The sequence below is a fragment of the Chelon labrosus genome (genome assembly GCF_963514085.1).
Source record: "Chelon labrosus genome assembly, chromosome: 22".
NCBI lineage: Eukaryota > Metazoa > Chordata > Actinopteri > Mugiliformes > Mugilidae > Chelon > Chelon labrosus.
In genome coordinates, this window is record NC_140355.1 from 16,336,723 (window position 1) to 16,356,593 (window position 19,871).

Genomic DNA, 19,871 nt, shown 5'->3' on the forward strand with positions numbered 1-19,871 from the left:
GACTGACGCGCAACAACACAACTGGCACGCAACTTTCAGCCAGAGTTCGTAGCTCAATAGCTGCAAAGCAATCTAAACATTCACAATGTGTAGGCTGTGTAACAAACAGAAGGTAGCTGCACTGATGCTTCTACTAACGGAGAAGCCATATTTGTCATTACGCGCTTTATACCTTTAAATTGGAAGTGATCTTTGGTCAAGGTGGGGTCATTCCATGCGGCACATCTGTTCACCTTTGAGATCCTTACTGTCCACCGCACAGGATGTATCATGTCCTTGGCTACGGCATGTATGTTTATCTCACTTCCCCATGTTTTTTCACACAGTTTTAGGACAGAGGGCAGGAAACATTGAGGGACACTCCAGAACACCCCACCCACCACAAACAAAGGAGATAGATGTTTTAACAGGCTCATACTACTGACACCAATACATAGTATGTGACCCTTTATAGATATTCACTTGTTTTTCAGTAAAGTTGATAGGAATAAAGATAATTAAGCTTACTTACTGCACAAGTTTGACAATTAAATTCCATTTTTGTGAGTATTTGGTACACCGTGTTCAGTGTTATGTTCACCAGACGACCTTTGTGTTAACTTGGCTGAGATGGTGCTGAGACAGCCCAATTGCACCATTGTTACAAAAAGTCTGTATTTCCAATTAAACACGTACTGAAGCCGCCTTTTTGCATGGCCAATTGTTTTTTTGTTTTTTGTCAGCTAAAAACAATAACACGATAATAACCCATATCAGAACTGGTATCAGTTACGGAAACAACTATTAGTCTGTGCAGAGAACACTTTGACTCGCTGTACAGGAAAACAACAGCTTCATTAATTTCTGGCGCATACAACGTCTTTGGCCATTGTATGTACACCGGTCGGTCATAACATTATGACCACCTGCCTAATATTGTGTGAATGGACCTTCTGAGGGCGTGGTGTTGTTAGTGGGGGTCCTTTGGGTCCTATGTGTTGAGGGGAGGGGCCCTTGTGGATCATGACACAGATGCTTGATCAGTTTGGGATCTAGTGAATTGTTTGAATTGCTGTTTTATTTTTAGTTGCTCCTAAATCGTTTTTGTGTGTGTGCCCTGTGTCAGGCTGCATCCTGCTACCATCAAGGAGTGCCACTGCTATGGGGTTGGGGTGCCTGGTCTGGTCTAGGTGGGTGGTACATGTCTGTGTAACATCCACATGAATGCCAGGTCCAAAAGTTTCCCAGCAGAACATTGAACTGTCACAAGATGGTCAATGTTATTTACTTCTCCTGTCAATGGCCATTACCTTGTGGCTGATCGGTGTATACGTACAACCTTAATAGGAACTTTAATAGATGTCCACTTGTATAACTGTATGGTCTAAACACTATATAAACAAAAAGGTGAAATATTTGAGTGATGCTGCACAGGCAGATCCAATTATCTGATTATATCTGCAAATACGTGCAGACTGTCTTACTGAGAAGTCACAAGAGATGTATAACCAAGGCATTTATGTGAAAATAAAATCCACTTAATGATGGAAATGTAAGTTAAGTTCAGCGTCCTGTTGTCCTGTCTGGCACAGGACTTGATTATTGTGGTTCCCGAGGCACATCCTGATCTCCCGGCCGTAGTCACAGGGGTGGATATTCTTTTTGAACGACAAAACAGAAAAAAAAAAAAACACAATAGATATCCTGCTTATAACATGTAAGGACTCACACTTCGTAGATTACTGAAAATTCTTGAGGAGCAAAAGCCATGCATTCATTTCCAGGATATCAATATGTCACTATTCCCGCAGCTGCGTTTTGTGCAACATTTTGTCAATATTTTTTCAGCTTGTCGGGTTAAAGTTAATAACGCTGTGATACAATTACCGTGAGTAATTCCTCCAGTTTGCCCGGGTTCAGCGAGGAAATTAAATGTCGTGTTTGAGCGGTGAAATTCGGCACAGAAATGACTCAGAGTTGACGTTGCTAAAAAAAGAGGGAGATTACCACTTCAGCCTGCAGTCATGGATGCAGATCGGCGGGGTGTAGAGGTAAATACGGAACTACTGTGGTGCATCATCAGCCTCCTACGCTAGACAAAAAATAATTACATTTACACAGCGTCACAGAAAAAACACATTTGCTATAAAACGCTAAAAAAACAAAACTTCTTGTTGCAGGTAAATATTATACAAATGTCTGCGGACACGAAGAAATTTGACAGTTAAGTTTAGGGCTTTTATTTCTTAGCTACTGAATTTAAATATTTTTTTTTTAGACTGTGGGCTGTCACTGTAGCTTCACAGATAGCAAAATGACTCATCCGGCCACATGCGATGAGTTTTACGATGTGTAAGTCTCCCTAGGGTGGAAACTTTCCCCCCACTGAACCCTCACCTGACGCCACCCTTAATATGCCCCATTGTAATTCACACAAGTCAACTTTATTTGCATGTTTACCGTGTCAAAGTGTGCTCTCCGTCATCATTTTCACACCATACACTTCTCGTAAACATGGTTCCCTTAAACACTCTCTTGTTAAAGTAAAACACTGACAAGAGTCATTTAAGTTCAAGTGCAGCTTATTGATTTACTTGTTAATTATTAGCCTGTTACTCACCATGGTTTCAGGCAATATAACCACTTCCCGATTTTACAGTCTCATCGGCATCTGGGTCAGTTTAACTGTCACATGCCAAGTTCAATTAACCCTTGTTAGCAGTTTGTGTAGGAGGCTTATCCTCCCAAGTATGACTTATCCGTAGAGCCTAAGGTTGTTAACTTTGACCTTAAAGTTGGGCAGCTACTACTGAGTAAAATTGAGAATGTTTTTCCAGGTGGCAATTTCAAGAAAGCCTTGGGCTTCAGGAGTAAGAAAAAACAAATCCTGTTACGTTTTAGATATCTCATACTATAAAATAAAATAAAATAAAGAAGCTCAGATAAGCAAAAAAGTCCAGAACGGCAAAATGATTGGGCATTTCTCAAAAACAACTGGATCTGAGTTGCAGAGTCAGTCGGATTTTTCTTTAAACGCTAGGTTAGAGACCACTTCACAACATATAAATGATATTTTATATGAACTTGACCTCAGTAAAGAGCTGCTACTATTACCACTATCAGGGCCGTTTCTAGCTTCATGGGGACCCTAAGCGAGATGCTGTTTGGGGGCCCCTAGTTTGTCAAACTATGATGAAGAGATTCCTAACCCTTAGATGGATTCAAGGAGTTTTATTGTCATTACACACATGTTGGTACATGAGGTGGAATGATTAATAGTGGTCCACTATTAATACACACTGAAATATTACACTCTACATTGTTGTGTTTATGCTTTAACTAAAACACAAAAGGTCTGCTGCTGACAATATGCAAATCATCTGAAGGAATTTTTGGAAGTTATTGTAATCCATCCTTTGGGAGCTACACCCGATCCCGTCCTCTCCCTCACGCGGTTCTTGAGGACGTAAAGAAACACAGACTACAGCTGACATCCTCTGATTGTCTTATGATTTATGACTAGAGTTAAATAATCCGACGGCAGCCCTATTGTCCTGCCTAAAGACATGACGTGATGTGATTTGTGACTCCGGCCTCAGCTTTATAAACACTGGGCAGAAAATCCTCCTGAGTGCATTTAATCTTTTAATACTGGAAAGGTAAATGGCTGTTTTTGTAAACATGCAGTTATCTTAAAACATCTCGTAGCCTCGTGTGGTGCAACCTTTGCCCCGCGCAGCAATTCGTCATTAAGATACATTCCAGATCCAACAAAATGCAATAAATTCCAATTATATATTGAGGTTTTCATGAGTAGGAACCATAAATAGCGCAGGCTAAGATTAAAATTATTGTGCGTGAGAGATCTCCTGTCTTCCTTGACGTCTAAAGTTCATGTTGACAGAAGCCATGGTGCACATATAATTGCATTTGCGTGTTTGCGCAGTGATTTAAGGTCCTCGTCTGAAGCAACCATTGCACTCTGACATAATCATTTCCCTGATAAATAGCCCACTGTTAATCCACGGTGCAGATTTTTTTTATTTTTTTTTTTTTGACAAACTTGAGTGAAGTAGCTGTAATTTTAAGTGGATTCAAGTGCTTGTGCAGTCCTGTTGTTTGACCAGTGGAGACAAGAAGGACGTTCATGGAGTGATGACCTTTTGGAGTGCATCGGGGTCAGTCGTCCACTTAACCTTTGAAACACAGTCAGAACCTGCAGCATAATTTAACAATAAAACTTTACAGTAAGAGCCAAACACAGATACAGATGTAACAGAAGTGGCTGCATGCTAGCTAGTTGTGGTTACCTAGTGAAAGCTAATAAACACTTTTCCTGTCAGTTTCCTGTATTTGAAAATATAATTCATGAGTCATCTTCTTAGTAATACCTCTCTCTCTCACTCTTTCTCTCTCTCTATATATATATACACCTGTTATGGTGATAAAATAAACAACACCAGCCATGCACGCTAACTAGCCTAGCTTTAGCAAAGTGGCAGCTGTCAAACTAAAAATCATATTTAAATATATAAAATTAAAACATTTTTTTTTTGACTCAATGCAAAAATTAAAGCTGTGGATATTTTATTAGAATGCACTTAAAATGTTCATTCTTGTATTTGATTATGAAAAATCCAAACAGGAAATATTGATAAGATTAATACAATGTCCCAGTTTGGCCCAAAACAAATAATCTGCTGCTGCTCTAAACAGTCTCCAGTCTTACCGGAAGGCCTTGAACGAGTTGCATGTTCACATTCATCCTAAGGTCAAGGATCTCTGCTGGAACTCCTGCCACACAGTCTTGTCAAATTTTATCTTTCTAAACCCTTTTGGCTTTTGCTGTTCAAAGGCACTGCCGAAATCCCCCAAAACTGGAAACACGCTGTAGTTCAAAATATTTTTGGTGCTATTTTTGTGTTTCTCACATCATCAATCCATGGCCCAATCTATGGGGGACACATGCTGCAAAAGCCTGTAGTCCAGTTATAATTAAATAGAAACTGTTAAATCGGCAACAGGCTTGACTGCTGCCAAAAAATGTTTAATATACACATGGGTTAATTACTCTCTTTACCCCCACAGGTTGATGAATGGGTTGTTTGTTTTGTTGTTTAAACAAGAGGACCATTTCATAAAAGCCTCCTGAATTTACTGGCTAAAAGCCACCGTGCATTGTGCAGAAATGTGTGGAAACTTCCAGGAAGGGGGAAAAAAATATTTATTTTATGAGTTAATTCTTTAAATTTGACAAACAGTTGAACAGAAAGTGTTAAAGGGGAACTACTGTTTTTTACAACCTGGACCTTATTTCTGGCATAAAATATGATTGTTTACTCACCCATATAACGTTTGTGTAATCTGTATTCCTTCGGGAGATAATTAGATCTGCGTATATCCATATAGTGGGAGTGACTGGGGCACCGAAACGCAGCCTCTAAATAACGCATTATCTGCCGCGAAACTCATTCATTTCACCAATATTTTGTTATGATACGCTAGTACTATTCCCCGTTGAGTCCAGAGTTACCTGTTATCATCATCCGGGGTCTGTAGATTGACCTACAGACCCCGGATGATGTCTTCTGACCTGGATGATGTCATCTCTGAGCGCTGCGCACACCCCCGACAGTCGGCTTGTTTACCTGTAATTTGCTACTGCTAGTTTTTTACAACATGGCTGAATAATTTTACGATACTGAGGTTGTGGACAAACCATAGTGAAATGAACGGATTTCGCAGCAGACAATGAGTTATTTAGAGGCTGCGTTTCGGTGCCCCAGTCACTCCCACTATATTGATATACGCTGATCTAATTATCTCCTGAAGAAATACAAATTACACAAAAGTTATATGGGTGAGTTAATGATCGAATTTTATGCCAGAAATAAGGTCCAGGTTGTAAAAAACAGTAATTCCCCTTTAACAAGCCCTTGTAGTCAAACAGCAGATTGTACAAACTGCTTCATATCGAGCAAATATATGCTGTTTCTCCTACATGAATTATCCTGTGCCATGATAATAATGATATAGTACTATGCAAATTAGATTCCAGGTAATCTGTAGTACATTATATGGGGTTTATTTGCTAATATCACTTTTATAGTTACATGTAAATGCAGAATACACAGAGGATTTCCATGTACTGATGATTCAGCTTTGGCTGTGAGCGCTGACTTTCCTTAGACATCAAACTAATGAGCGAAGCCACAAGTCCTCAAGTCAGAACAACGTCACGGTGAATCGTTTCTCTTCAGACTGCGTCAAGATGAAAAATAAATAAATAAAAATGAACCAGACTTCTGTAAGGTGGAGCATTTTGATGACTGGAGTGCCATGTCAAATTTCCCCTCGCTCTGAAGATAAGCAAGTGCCTTTTGAACGCAACCAAAGACTTTCCACGCCTTTGCAGGAAAGAACATTTCATCAAAGTTCAACCAAGCATTAAAAATCAACTTAATACCACGTCGCAGACACGCAACACGGCCAAGCTTTGAAGTTCACCTGCACACCCAGGGGTATATGTTCCGCAGGAAAATACACAAGGGGGCACAAGGGAGGATCACTATAGCAACAACAACAAGATCTTCTCTTGGATAGAAACAATAATGTGGCTGCTGTTCCATATATTTCTAAAACACTGTCATGCACGGCCAACAGAGGGCAGCAGAGCTCTACAGCATCCTTTACTCTCCCTCCTGCCATCCTATCAGCAGAACTTCGCCTCAGGGCAGGGTATGACTTCAAGTTCTTTTGCAGTCTTCTAAACAAGGGTCATTTTTGTGTGGGCTTTGCCCTTAGGACCTCACTGCTCCTGCTGCTGCCTCGCAAACAGAAAAGTGCCAATGCATCGTGTCCTTGCTTGTTCTTTAAGTATTGTTAACGGGAACAAAATGTTACCTTAAAGAAGTCCACCCGCTTATATCTACCTGGGCGGTATTTATGTGTAATTGGATGAAAATTTATCAGGAAATTGCATTCAGCTCAGGGGACCACTCAGTTTTGTTTTTTTTCAAATCCAAGGCTTTTACCATGCAGGCACTAGGCATTGTTGTTGTTGTTGTTAGCACTCAGCTGTGTCAGATACACTTTTAAATCTTTTAGGACGAAAGATCATGTTCACAGTTTCGTGACATTTCAGCTCTGGTCGTGTCTTTTGCTCATTTAACGTTCGTGTTTTCCTGCTGGAGCTTAAAAAAAAAAGAGTTGGATCAATTGTTGAGTCTCTCAGATGCCAACACTGTAAGTGTTATTGGCTACAGGGCACTACACTACACATGACAGTAATTGGCTCTAATAGCCTACTCAATAACCACAATTGAGTGTAGAGTGAGTTTGTGACCCTTATTTATTAACATGTATTCCTGTCACAGAGCTAGCATCGCTGTCTTTTAAAGCTAATTAACTGCTGATAAACCTGTGTCAGTTGATGACACTTGTCCTGACAGTACAAGTCTCTATGGTTATTTTAGCAGTCAATAAAAGATTTCGAACAGTATACACCGATCAGGCGTAACAATATGACCACCTTCCTAATATTGTGTAGGTCTCCCTTGTGCCTCCAAAACAGTTGTGACTCGTCAGAGAATGGACACGGGCCTTCTGAGGGCGTCCTGTGGTGTCTGGCAACACAATGTTGTTAGTGGGGGGCATCTGGGTCCTATGGGTTGAGGGGAAGGGCCTCTGTGGGTCATCCCACAGATACTTGATCAGTTTGGGATCTAGTGAATTTGGAGGGCAGGTCAACACCTTGTGCTGTTCTTCATGTTTTTATTTTTTTAGTTGTTCCTAAAGCATTTTTGTGTGTGTGCCTGTGTCAGGCTGTATCCTGCTGCTGGGGATGGCTGCTGCCATCAAGGAGTGTCATTGCTATGGGGTGGGGGTGCCTGGTCTGGTCTAGGTGGGTGGTACATGTCTAAGTAACATCCTCACGAATGAATGCCAGGTCCAAAAGTTTCAAGTCAATGTTGTTTACTTCTCCTATCTCCTATAATGTTGTGGCTGATCAGTGTATTTAACCTATTCGCCAACCCATCCACCCACCGTCCCCCAGTGACTAACAAATGGAAATACATACCTTGGATCTTAGCGAGCAAACACCTACTATGCTCAGACTAACAATAATATGTTTTTGTCTATTATGAAATTGTTTAAGGAATGTGTGTTTTTTTATAAATGCATTCCCTTTCTCAGCGCGGATCTGTAAGTGTGAACTGTCACAGTTACTATTGCAAGCTGTCATTTGAGTGACATCTGCCAAACCCAAATTGGCCATCACGGTAATTGCGTAACTTAGCCAAGCACTTGTGGTCATTGCAACATGGTGACTGCGTAAAGCGCCCACGTTTTTTTACTTTCATGCTTGAATGAACAGATGGGGCATCTCCAGTGTTTTTTGTTTGTTTGTTTGTTTGTTTGTTGAGATTTCCCTTGTTTATTTATTGATTTTTAAGCTGAAATGGATGCAGGACAAATTGGAGATTTGTTTTATCGTTGATCACCTGGTATTTCTTTCACTCCCTCTGACAACTGCCATCATGCTTTTCTCTGAAAACTACTTGTGCATTTGAATGAGCGGGATCGATGCAACTGAGGTATTCCTTCATCAGCCTTTGTTGGTGACTGTATGATTCATTGTTATTGTTTGTGCTACACACTTGCAGTGAAGTGGCACACTGAAGCACTGTAGTTACCGTTGTCGTTATCTTTTCTGGCATCCTCAGTCCATGTTCTTCTGCTTTTAAGTGATCTGATTAGTTCTCTTCTCAGAATCTAAGTCTTCATCTTCCTTAAATAGGCTCTGGTACATTTTTCATCTGCAGAGCTGTCCAGTGTCTAATAACATGCTGTAGCACCATCATGTTTCTGTGACAATAAGCCAAAAGGACACTTTTTTTGTGGGTTTAGTCTGCAGAATAATTTAGAAACATACAACCCGCGTATGAGATTTGACACCAGGACCTTCTTCCAGCGTTCAGTGACCCTGAACTTTTGCTTGAAGACCTTTGTTCTCGTTGCCTCCATATAATCCAGTCTTATTGCTTCGACGCAAGTTCTCCTCTGCGCTCCAGGGGCATCCTCAATGACTCCTGGCTGCAGAGCAATCAATAACGCTTCTTCTGCGATTGATCACTTACTACTTTATGTGGAATGTTTTTTTAGCCCAAAGTTTGAACTGTTTTATAGACCAAGCTGCATTAAAAAATAAAATAATTTTTTAAAAAAAAATCTATAAAATAAGTGGGAGCAGAAAAGAAAAGCCAGGAGTTGTCACATCGAGCTCTGTGGAATCAAATGTTTAATGTCACTAACTCTCTATCATTTCAGATGCCTTCACTTCCCCTGTGTGGTTGCTTCCTCTGATTGTTTGCCCCGCCCCGATATATTTCACCTGTGTCTCCCTTTGTATTTACTGTAGCCTCAGCATTTCCTTTCTCCTTTGCCAGTTCGACGTTGTTCCCATGTCTGTGTCGTTCGAGGATTTTCCCTGTGTGCTTGAACTTTTTCCTCGTTACTGTTTTGGACTTTGTATTTGCTTGCCTTTTGGAAGCAAAGACTTTCTGTGCACCCCCTGAGTACTGAGTCGTGCGTGTCCTCCTCCAACCAGTTCCTCGTTATAGGAATAAATAAACCGTTATACAAGGTATTTACAAGGTAGTGACTGGGTGATTTCCTTTGAGACTGACAGGCAGATTCAGTAGATGCCAGATTTAAAAGCTTCTTTTGACCCCCAGAGGTCCATGGAATTCAGCGGTCAGTTCAAGTACCATAAAAACAGCATGTGCTACTGTACAAAAAGCTGCAGGATTTAATATGTGACTCCTCATTGACCTGACAGCAGTATGTAAGTGGTTTAAATGGGATTCTGAATTAAAACCCTCGACCATCGACCTCCTGTCAATCCTAATAAAACACCTGACAAGATAGAACATGATGTGAAATTTAACGCATTACACAAAACCTGCAAAAGCCATTTTCTTGTGTGTGCGTTCATCCTGAAATAAATAAATAAATATTGTTAAAGTGCATCTTAAATTGGATACTGCTGATATTACCTTGGAAACTGTAGCTGACAAACAATCTCACTCATTGCTCTTTGAAACGCACAAGGGCACATAATAAGCCTCTATAGGTGATTCAGTTGTCGATCCAGAGGAGAGGCATATTTTTAACAAAATGTATTAACCCCAGAGGGACAGATTTATTGCACAAAGCTGTCTCTCTCCAGCTGCAGCATTAATACACGCTGTAACGTCAGCTTCTGCCTTCATTTGCTTCCTGCTGTTCGGAGCTTGTTGAGGATCTCACTGAGTCATGGAGGGAGGTGCAGCAGCTCATTAGCAAGTCACCTTAACCTGTCCAGAAGCTATAAGTGCAGCTCACAGTGATCTCTCTTATTAGCTATTGCACTATAGCACTGCTCCTCCCACTGGTATTTATTAGCTGCATTCTCTTTACGTAAGGATGTAAGCATGAACCTATTAATTAAACTTATTAAGGATCAAAGAGGATGAAACATTCATGCTAATAAGATATTAGCATGAATATATCATAAGATTGTTTTTTTTTTTGCTCATTTAGCCACAGTGTAAATCTTTTTATATAATGCAGATGGCTTCGCTTTTTCGCTAATTTAACTGCGTGTGGCTGCTGAATATGGATTAATGATTTCTCTTTCCTAAATCAACATTATCTGTGCATAGAAGCTCAATCTCCCTCCAGTTCTTGTTTCAAACATATTGGCAAAAAAACAAAAAAACAAAAACATTTCTGTGTATATCCAAATAGACCTTTAATATAACTTGGCATTTGTGAAACGATCCACATAAATCTTGCATAAACCTCGTGCCTGTCTGTATTGCCGTCCATCTGTGTTGTATAAAAGTTGACATTTCAGTTATTGTAAGTATCTGCTCCACCGGTGGACCAGCACAGGTGCTGTCGGAGGCTATTCTTTCCTGACGCCAGCAACAACAAGCTCAGTCTGATCAATATGCATCAGACAAACAAATATAAATGTTGCACAATGTGCGACATGACCAGCATGTCTCTGTGAGTTTAAACAATGCAGTTTGGAGTATTTTTTTTTTTCCATCGCTCACATTTTTACTTGTCACGGAGCAGAAAGCACTGGTGTTAGTGATGGCAAGATGTGCTCCCTGAGAAAGGTCTAGTCCTATGTAAAATTATATGCCGGTGTGAGGCTTTATTATGCATGTACAATAGGTCTTATACATGCGCTACAGGAAGGAGCCACAACAATTACAGAAGAGTTGAATTCAGCATACAAACAAGTGACCTTCACGTTAGACCTTGCATCAGGGCTCTTGTTATCACAACATCAACTGCTCCTTTTGCCTGTATACGTATGTTTGTAACATGCTTCAACGGAAGTGTAATTAAGTCCATACTGGAAGGACTGCCATGCTTTGTACAGTATTTCATGGTTACAAAAGGATTCATTCTTACAACCTTGGTGAAACAGATATTTATTCTCCAGTGGCATTTGCAAGGCACGTTTAGATTTTCAGACATTTATGTTTATATTGGCTTTCCTCTAGTGCCACGATTAAAAATTTTCCAGGTCTGCGGGGCTAATTTTGTCTGTTAATTACAGGGCGCTGACATGTGTGATTTCCATTTGCATAAATTTTGTGAGATACATGAAATGACTTCACAGACATAATTTCACATTATTTACTTGGATGGAAAGAAAATTTCCATTCCAGAAACTCACGTTGCATTCACGACTTGTCAAAACTCTATTTGAAGATATCTGTAATTGCGTTTTGACTTGTAAGAGTTGTCCATTGACTTGTATGAGAAAACTAATTTAAGATACCAACAATTCGGGTTATGCAAAAACAATTATTGCTTATAGGCTGTACTCTATCTCTATCTCTTAAAATATATTTTATATTTTTAATTCACTCAGCTTTAGACTTGCTGGCAAGTGGATTGTGGTGGATTTGGACACAACTGGGCTAGTATCTTTTCTTTTTTCATTCTTCTTGCTAAGCTAGCTTAGCTGGCTGTTGGCAGTGGCTTCACATTCAGTGTACAAGCAACAAGGGTCCAAGTATTATAATATTTAATCTGTTCAGTGTTAGAATTTCTGTTGCTTTCGCCTTTGGAAAATCAGGCTAGCTGTTTCCTTCTTTTTCTTATCCTTTCTGCTAAGCTAGGTTAGCCAGCTTAGCCAGCTTTATATTTAGCTTACAAGCTGAAATCATTGTACATAAGTCCAACGCTTTAATATTATATTTTTATTTCTATATATTTAAATTATTCAGTTGTTGTTGCTGGTGGGAGGAGTTTGCTGCCTTTCCAAAAAAGCTAGGCTAACCGTTTTCCTGTTCCTTGATGCTAAGCTACGTTAGCTTAGCTAGCTGCTGGCTGTATTTTCCTTGTTACTCATTGTCATTTAACTCTCTGCCAAAGCCAAAACAACCTTTAAGGAAGGAATAAGTAAAGGCTAAATATAATTCTTCTCCTTTCTACTATCTGGAAGAACATCCCTTCTTCGTTTCACCAGAATTATAAAGAGATAACATTTTGCTGCCTTCAAAACAGCGGTTTCTGCTGAGTCCAAGATGTACAGACACGATCTTTTTTATATAACAACAATAAATGTGGAAAAACTGTTTTGAAGAAATGCTTTGAAACAACGCCCTGGACATTTATTGAAAATACTGTATAATTGCACCACAGGGACTCTATAAGAGATAAATGTAATTGCCTGTGACACTCACTGGATTCTCAGAGGTTAGACTATTTTATTTCTTTGCAGTAACAGCATTTTTTAAACAGGCTCATGCCCTGCGGGGTGTGTGGCTCTTTTCCACAAGATCTGCTGGTGCACCGAAAGGAAACACGATGAAGTTTTTGCACTTTCCGTCATTGTAGCGCATCGCTTCCTGAAGGAACAGCTGTGTCAGAATAATTTGGGGGAAACAAATGTATTTTTTTGTGACATAAAATGGAAAATGCGTCACGGTTAGCGTGGCGGCTTTTTAAAAAGTCATCATTCTTTTTGAAGAATAAGACAGACATTGTGTATTTGTGAGTTTTCCCTGTGGATCTAAAAACAAAGCACTTAATGAGTTGTTTGTTCTTGTCTTGGAATGCAATTTTAACTAATTCAAAAAAGAAATACCTGAAATTAAAAGCCTTTTCTAAACACAGTATGACAAAAGAAACTTTACAAGTCGTTCAGATTCTATTTGTTGCTTTCATCCGCTTTCTTGTAGTTGTTGTTGTATTTAAATGTTGCTAAAAGCCATGTGAAGATCAGTTCGAAGTGAGACAGTAATTGGTGACAGGGTTTGGTCTGAGGCCACTTGGAACAAAGACTTGCTATTTCTGATCTGAGAGAAGTGCCTTGAGTGTGTGGGCTATCTGACTAATAACCACTGAGAGTGGATCATAGCTGAAGGAAGCGAAAAGTGGAAGAAAGCCATGGCACCTCACATGCTCATCAGCTATTACAGGCTCATTTGAGACCTATTTCCTTTATGTAGATTGAGCTTGGCCATATGGTGCATGATCTTAACATATCTACACAGGCTTTTTTGTGACGTGAAGATGAAAACAAACTGCATATATTGAGGATGTTGAGCTTAACCTGTTTTACTGTTGCTCATAAAGCTTATATACTGCTAAATTTACAGGGGAAAAGGTTGTATTGTGCTGATTTAATCTTAGTTTTGGCTTTGAACTTGCAAACAGTGCAGTAGGCTGTGTTCTTTTTCAATTCATGCACTGGAAAAACTATTACTCAGACCTCAGCACTTTGCCCTCTTCAGCAGAATATCAAGGTTCAACCACGTTTGCTGACATGAGCAGAATAAGAATTAAAAAAAAATGAGTGTGATGAGTGAATCAGCTCTGTAATAGGCTGCCGTGATTCATTTACTTGGATGGAAAAAGAATTTCCATTGCAGAAACTCATGTTGTCAAAACTCCATATGAAGATATCTGTAATTGCATTATGACTTGTAAGAGTTGTCCATTGTCTTGTATGAGAAAACTAATTTAAGATACCAACAATCCGGTTAAGCCTATTTAAAATGCAAAAACAATGTTTGTTCACTCAACTTTAGAGTTGTTGGTAAGTGGATTCTGGTGGATTTGGCCACAACCGGGCTAGTTGTTTCTATCTTTTTATTTTTTTCCATTTTTCTTGCTAAGCTAGCTTAGCTGGCTGTTGGAAATAGCTTCACATTTAGTGCACAAGTTTTGTACCTGGGTCCAAATATTATAATATTTAATCAAGTAGTTAAACTTGCAAACAGTACAGTAGTAGGCTATATGTTCTTTTGTGTTTGGATGAAGGTCACAGTGACCACACATGGCAGTAATGGAGTGATACTATTTGGTAAAAGCCTGTATGAACAGTTGCACAAGTGGATGAGGGCCTGTAGTGTGCAGTATATGAGAATGTTCAACTGTAGTTTGCTAAAATGAGCAGAAAATAAAATGGGTGGGATGAGTGGCTCGGGTCTGTAATTGGCTGCCGTGATTATAAGTCATGTACATAAAATGCTTGCCATCCAAACGGCCGCTGCTAGGCAACTGCTGGCTTCCAGAGGCCGCTGAGGCTAACGGCTAGCATGCTAACAGTTATAACAGCAGAAGGGGAGGTGTGATGGTTTTGAAGTTTGAATTTTGAGTTTTCTTGTTGGATTTAGGTTTTACTTCCTGTTTGTCTGTTCCCGCCTCTGTGATTTCATTCACCTGTCTCGCCTTGTGTCTTTTGTCTGTAAGCTCCTCCCCTCATTGGTCTCACCTGTCTCCTGTTATTCCATCAGCCTTTGTGTGTGTGTGAGTGGATATATAACCCTGCCTGTTCCTATATATATAATATATACTATATATTTACTTCTGTGTCTATTTCTTGTACATTTGTTCATATGCTAATTTTGTACGCTAACGTTGTGTGTATCCTACTAGATTTATACTTTTATTTTTATCTTATTTTCTGGTTCTCGAGTGTTTTTCATTTGCAACTAAGCTACTGTGATTAAGCAATTTCCCTTGTGGATGAACAAAGTCTGTCTAAGTCTAAATCTAAGTCCTTTACCTTTATTTTAGTCGTCTGCGATGTTACCCGTTTGTTCAGCATGGTCCTTGGTCCTTTCCTTTTTTTGTTTTTTGGAGAGGTTTTGTGTTCTTGGATTACTCCTCTCAACTGCAGCCTCTTTTGTTACTGTTGCGTCAGTTTTTCATTAAATTCAGTTTATTACCAGCTCCTGCCTCCCCTTAGTGTCTTGCAATTGGGTCCTGCTGCTGTGTAATCGTGACAAGCGGTTATTATAATGGTAACCTGCAGTTTTTCTCAATACTCACAAGGACTTTGATATTCTTTATTCAAGGCTTACATTCATTTGTTGATGACATGCTCATTAAAAACAGCCTAGTTTTCAAAAATTCCCTGTCATATATTCATGAATGGCATTACCTGAGCATGAAATGTGCAGGTTTGAGAGTGTTCAACTTCCCCACATAAAAGAAATCATTAACAAGTCAGTGTGTTGAACTGTGCCTCTGAAACTAGGCGTGTTGGATTCAGAAGCTGTTGAACTACATTATTAATGTTGGGGTGGAGGGGAGGAAGACATTACTCAGTGGAGACTGAACTACCTTCAGATTAAATCCTCTACAAAGCAGTGGTTCGATTTTTTGGGGGCTGCAGATGAAAAATTAAATGAACTGGATATTGAACAGGCCCTGATTCTCCAAAGGTTTTCTCCTCTGCGACGTGGTAGGAGAGGAGTGGGATATGAGGCAGCTGGACAGGTGGGTTAGAATAGCAGCGGTGGTGGTTCACATGTATTTGGACTGTGGTGTCAGCTGGCAACGGGAGGTCCTGGAGCAAACTGCTCAGCTAGAGAAGCACTTTCAATGGCAGGTTGTGCCTTAGGAGGCATTGTGTTCACATTAACAGAAGAATGTGGACACATGACCTCCTCTCAATGTGGTCGGAGATCGATCTCTCAAATGCGATTTCAGAGCATCCTGGGAGTGTTTACACCTGTCTTTTACGTGATCGGATCACCCAGATCGGATCTTAATGCAAGGTCTGAACAGACCCTAAGGGAGTCCTCTTTACACGATCAGGTTTGATGAACTGATGCATTGTGCCTTTCTGTTCATATTAGCCCACGGATGGATGCATACTTATTATTGCCTTATTGCTGCACCAATGTGCGGACACTCGCTTTCCTAATCAGTTCATTCAGTCTGTTGGCGTCAATGGCTTAATGAAATATTAATTTTAAAAAAAGGAGCAGTTCAGACCTTGACAAGATCGCAAGTGGCCTGTCCTAAGTGCAGGTCTGAACACATACAGGATGCATTGAAGACACATTGCCACCAAAGTTCTTTGTCAGGGACCAGCAGGCATTTGGAGCACGCTATTCATTGTAGTCCCTCAGCCAGGGCAGGGTCATCCTTATTTCCTGAAGGACAGTGATGTTGGATGTAAATACGTAATGGCAAGAGGATTATGTGTTATGGGACATTGTGTCCAGTGGCCTAGTTGCAGAGTTCCCTGCAAACTGACAGCAGGGAATAGGATGACAGGATGGGGTTTATTGAGAAAGATGGGAGGAGTGAACTTGAACGTGAAGAGGTGACAAGACAAATGGCCGTGGAGACAAATGGCTGTATGGCAGAGAAAGATAGAGCATCTGGGATTGAATTAAAAAAGTGAAGGAAGAGAAGATGTGGAGAAGAAACGGATGTAATACTGACGCACGGGCGGAGAAGGTAGTATGAAAGTATAAGGGATTGTAAGGGGTTCACTCAGTGTTAACATGCAGGAATGACTGGAGAACCTGAGGGAGATGAATAGTACAGTTAATGACAAGGGGAGAAGAGGCTAAAAGCTTCCTGGCTGAATTGGAGGAAATTGCATGTTGCAAGTGTGACAGAATACTCATGAAATCATATGAGGTCTTTCATTGGCCAGGGCTACGTCTCCAGGGAAATAGAGTGGCGAAGATAGGTATGCATTGACATGGGGGAGGTGAAACTGTTGACCAGGAGAGATGAATGCAAGGCATGAGATCAGATCAAACGCTGAAAGGAGTCTTGATGTTCTGAAAGCTACACCATACAGAAAACCATGTATTAAAAGTCAAGACATGGCATGTGTGGGTTGACACTAACACTTTATATTCTTCACTGGAGTCCGAGAAGCTCAGATGCTCATATTCAAGAGTTCAGACAGTACACCGATCTAGCATAACATTATGACCACCTTCCTAATATTGTGTAGGTCTCCCTTGTGCCTCCAAAACAGTTTTGACTCATCAGAGAATGAACATGGACCTTCTGAGGGTGTCCTGTGGTGTCTGGCAACACAATGTTGTTAGTGGGGGGCCTTTGGGTCCTATGGGTTGAAGGGAGGGGCCTCTGTGGATCATCCCAGTTTGGCATCTAGCGAATTTGGAGGCCATGTCAACACCTTGTGCTGTTCTTCATGTTTTTTTGAGTTGTTCCTAAAGAATTTTTGTGTGTGCGCATGTGTCAGGCTGCATCCTGCTGGGGCTGTCATTGTCATGGTCTAGGTGGGTGCTACATGTCTAAGTAACATCCACATGAATGAATGCCAGGTCCAAAAGTTTCCCAGCAGAACAATGAATTATCACAAGATGGTCAATGTTATTAACTTCTCCTGTCAGTGGTTTTAATGTTATGGCTGATGGGTGTAGAAGAAAGTTGGAGGAGTTAACAAAAGTATGTGGTAAGTGCTGTAAGGAAATAGTCTGTTAACTTGCAAAAGTTGAAGGCTTTTAAGGAAATATAAGACGAATGCTTTGCCCAAGGGTGAGAGAAAGCGATTTTTTTTTTCTGTCACATTCAACCACCGTGTAAAGCTAACTGTCAGCGACTGTGACTGTTGAATATTGCCCCTGTGCCCTGGTCCAATCAGTGGAATGCCATGTTCCACTGAGCACGGCAGATTCTTCTGATAGGCGCAATCTGAATGACACCCGGGGTGTCTTGCCCTAACAGTCATGTCTAGCGAGCAGAGGCGATTCTAGAGTCTGTGGGGGCCCCAGGCAAAAAATTCCTAGGGGGCCCTACCAACCAGTGTTCATCACCATTATGTTAGGCTATAAATAATCGGACACCAACGAAAAATGTATGAAATAAAACCTTTTTTAATTCCAAATGTTCTAAACATGAACAACCTTGTTATTTTGGAAAATATAAAATAATAAAAGTAAAGAATAAATAAATAAAAATAATAATAATAAAATAACTGTATAATAAAATACAGTAAATTGCTTTAACAACCCAATATAAACTTTGTACAAATTTTAATGTAAATCATTATCTGCTCCACTTACCACTGTCTTTCTTTCTTTTTGCTTCTTCTTTTTTTCTTTTCTTCTTCTTTTCACTACCAGATGGATAGCTCCTCTTCATTTTCCTGCAGCTAATTTTCCAATTTAGGTTACTGAATGATACAACGTCACCCATTCGCTACGTTCATTTTCGAAACGGGGAAGTTATCCACCTGGGCTGGATTTTGACTGAGCAAAGCCAATGTCAATCAACATTCCATCCAATCGGAATTTTGATATGCACTCGTGTTAAGTAGGCCCTTTCTACGTTGGCATTTGATACGTATTCGCCTGTTGCTATTTATCTACGGAGTGTGGCCTTGTTCATTAAAAGATGTTTGTGACAATCATATTCATATCGATTACATAAGTATATCATGATACTTCACTACGATGAGACAACATCTCTTATAATCACTAGAACTGTGTGTGTGCACTTCAGCCGTCTTGACCAGTGAACGTTAGCAAAAAAAAATATAGGCTATATGTGTGGATTCTTTGAACTCGTTTGAACACAGTCAGATAGCATACATGTACAGATGTATTGTTTGTACAACAGGACAGGAGCACGCAAAATCACGTAATCCATCATTCAATCCCTGTGGACGAAATTCTCGTTTGTCCCACCGGCAATCGGGGGCCCCCTAGCGGCACGGGGCTCCAAGCAGTTGCCTGCCTTGCCTATTGACAAGGTGCGCCTCTGCTAGCGAGTAGTTTATTTTTATCCTACAACTCAAGGAGATGAACTGAGAAATGGCTAGTTGTTACTGGTGGTATTGTTGCCCGAGTTAAACATCAAAAAACAATTGTTCAGTGTCATGTGACAACGTCTAGACATCCTGCTTTCAATTTACCCATTGAGCGGGTCAGACATCAACAAGACAGTCGCCCACCCTGTGAGATTTGACAGGAGCCGCAACTGGGCAGACTATAATAATATAATAGAAGCATTGTTTGGTGTGCTGATTACACAGTGCAATATGGAGGGAAAAGAAAAAGACGAATTTTGTGGGAACATTTGTTTCAAACACAATTTCATCAGTATGTGACTCGAGGAGGAGCTAATTGGGAGAAATATCTGGAACAAAGAGATCAATAAACACTTGATGGCAACACAAAGGAAGGCATAAGAAAAGCTTAAATCACAATCCATTCCTTAAATCAAAGTCTGCATGAAGAAAAGGTTTTTATTATAGTGTGATGAGTGAGAAACAGACACAAGGCATAGTCAAAAGAGCTTATAATTTATTTCAGTCCAAGCAAGCCCAGACAGGAGCGATGAGGACAACAAGTATTACAGGGGAGGGAGTGGAGGAATCTGGTTGTGACTGATGGAGAAGAGACCGCAGAAAGAAATAATACCCTTTTGTTATGTTCAATGAAGCCATTCAACATAACAAAAGTGTATTATTTCTGTCTGAAGAAGGAGAAAGGAACACGGAGAGAGAACAAAATCTGGAAATATGGGGGCATTGTGCAGAAAATGATGGGCAAGGTGACATTTTCCTCGTGGGCCAACTGAGTAGGACACCG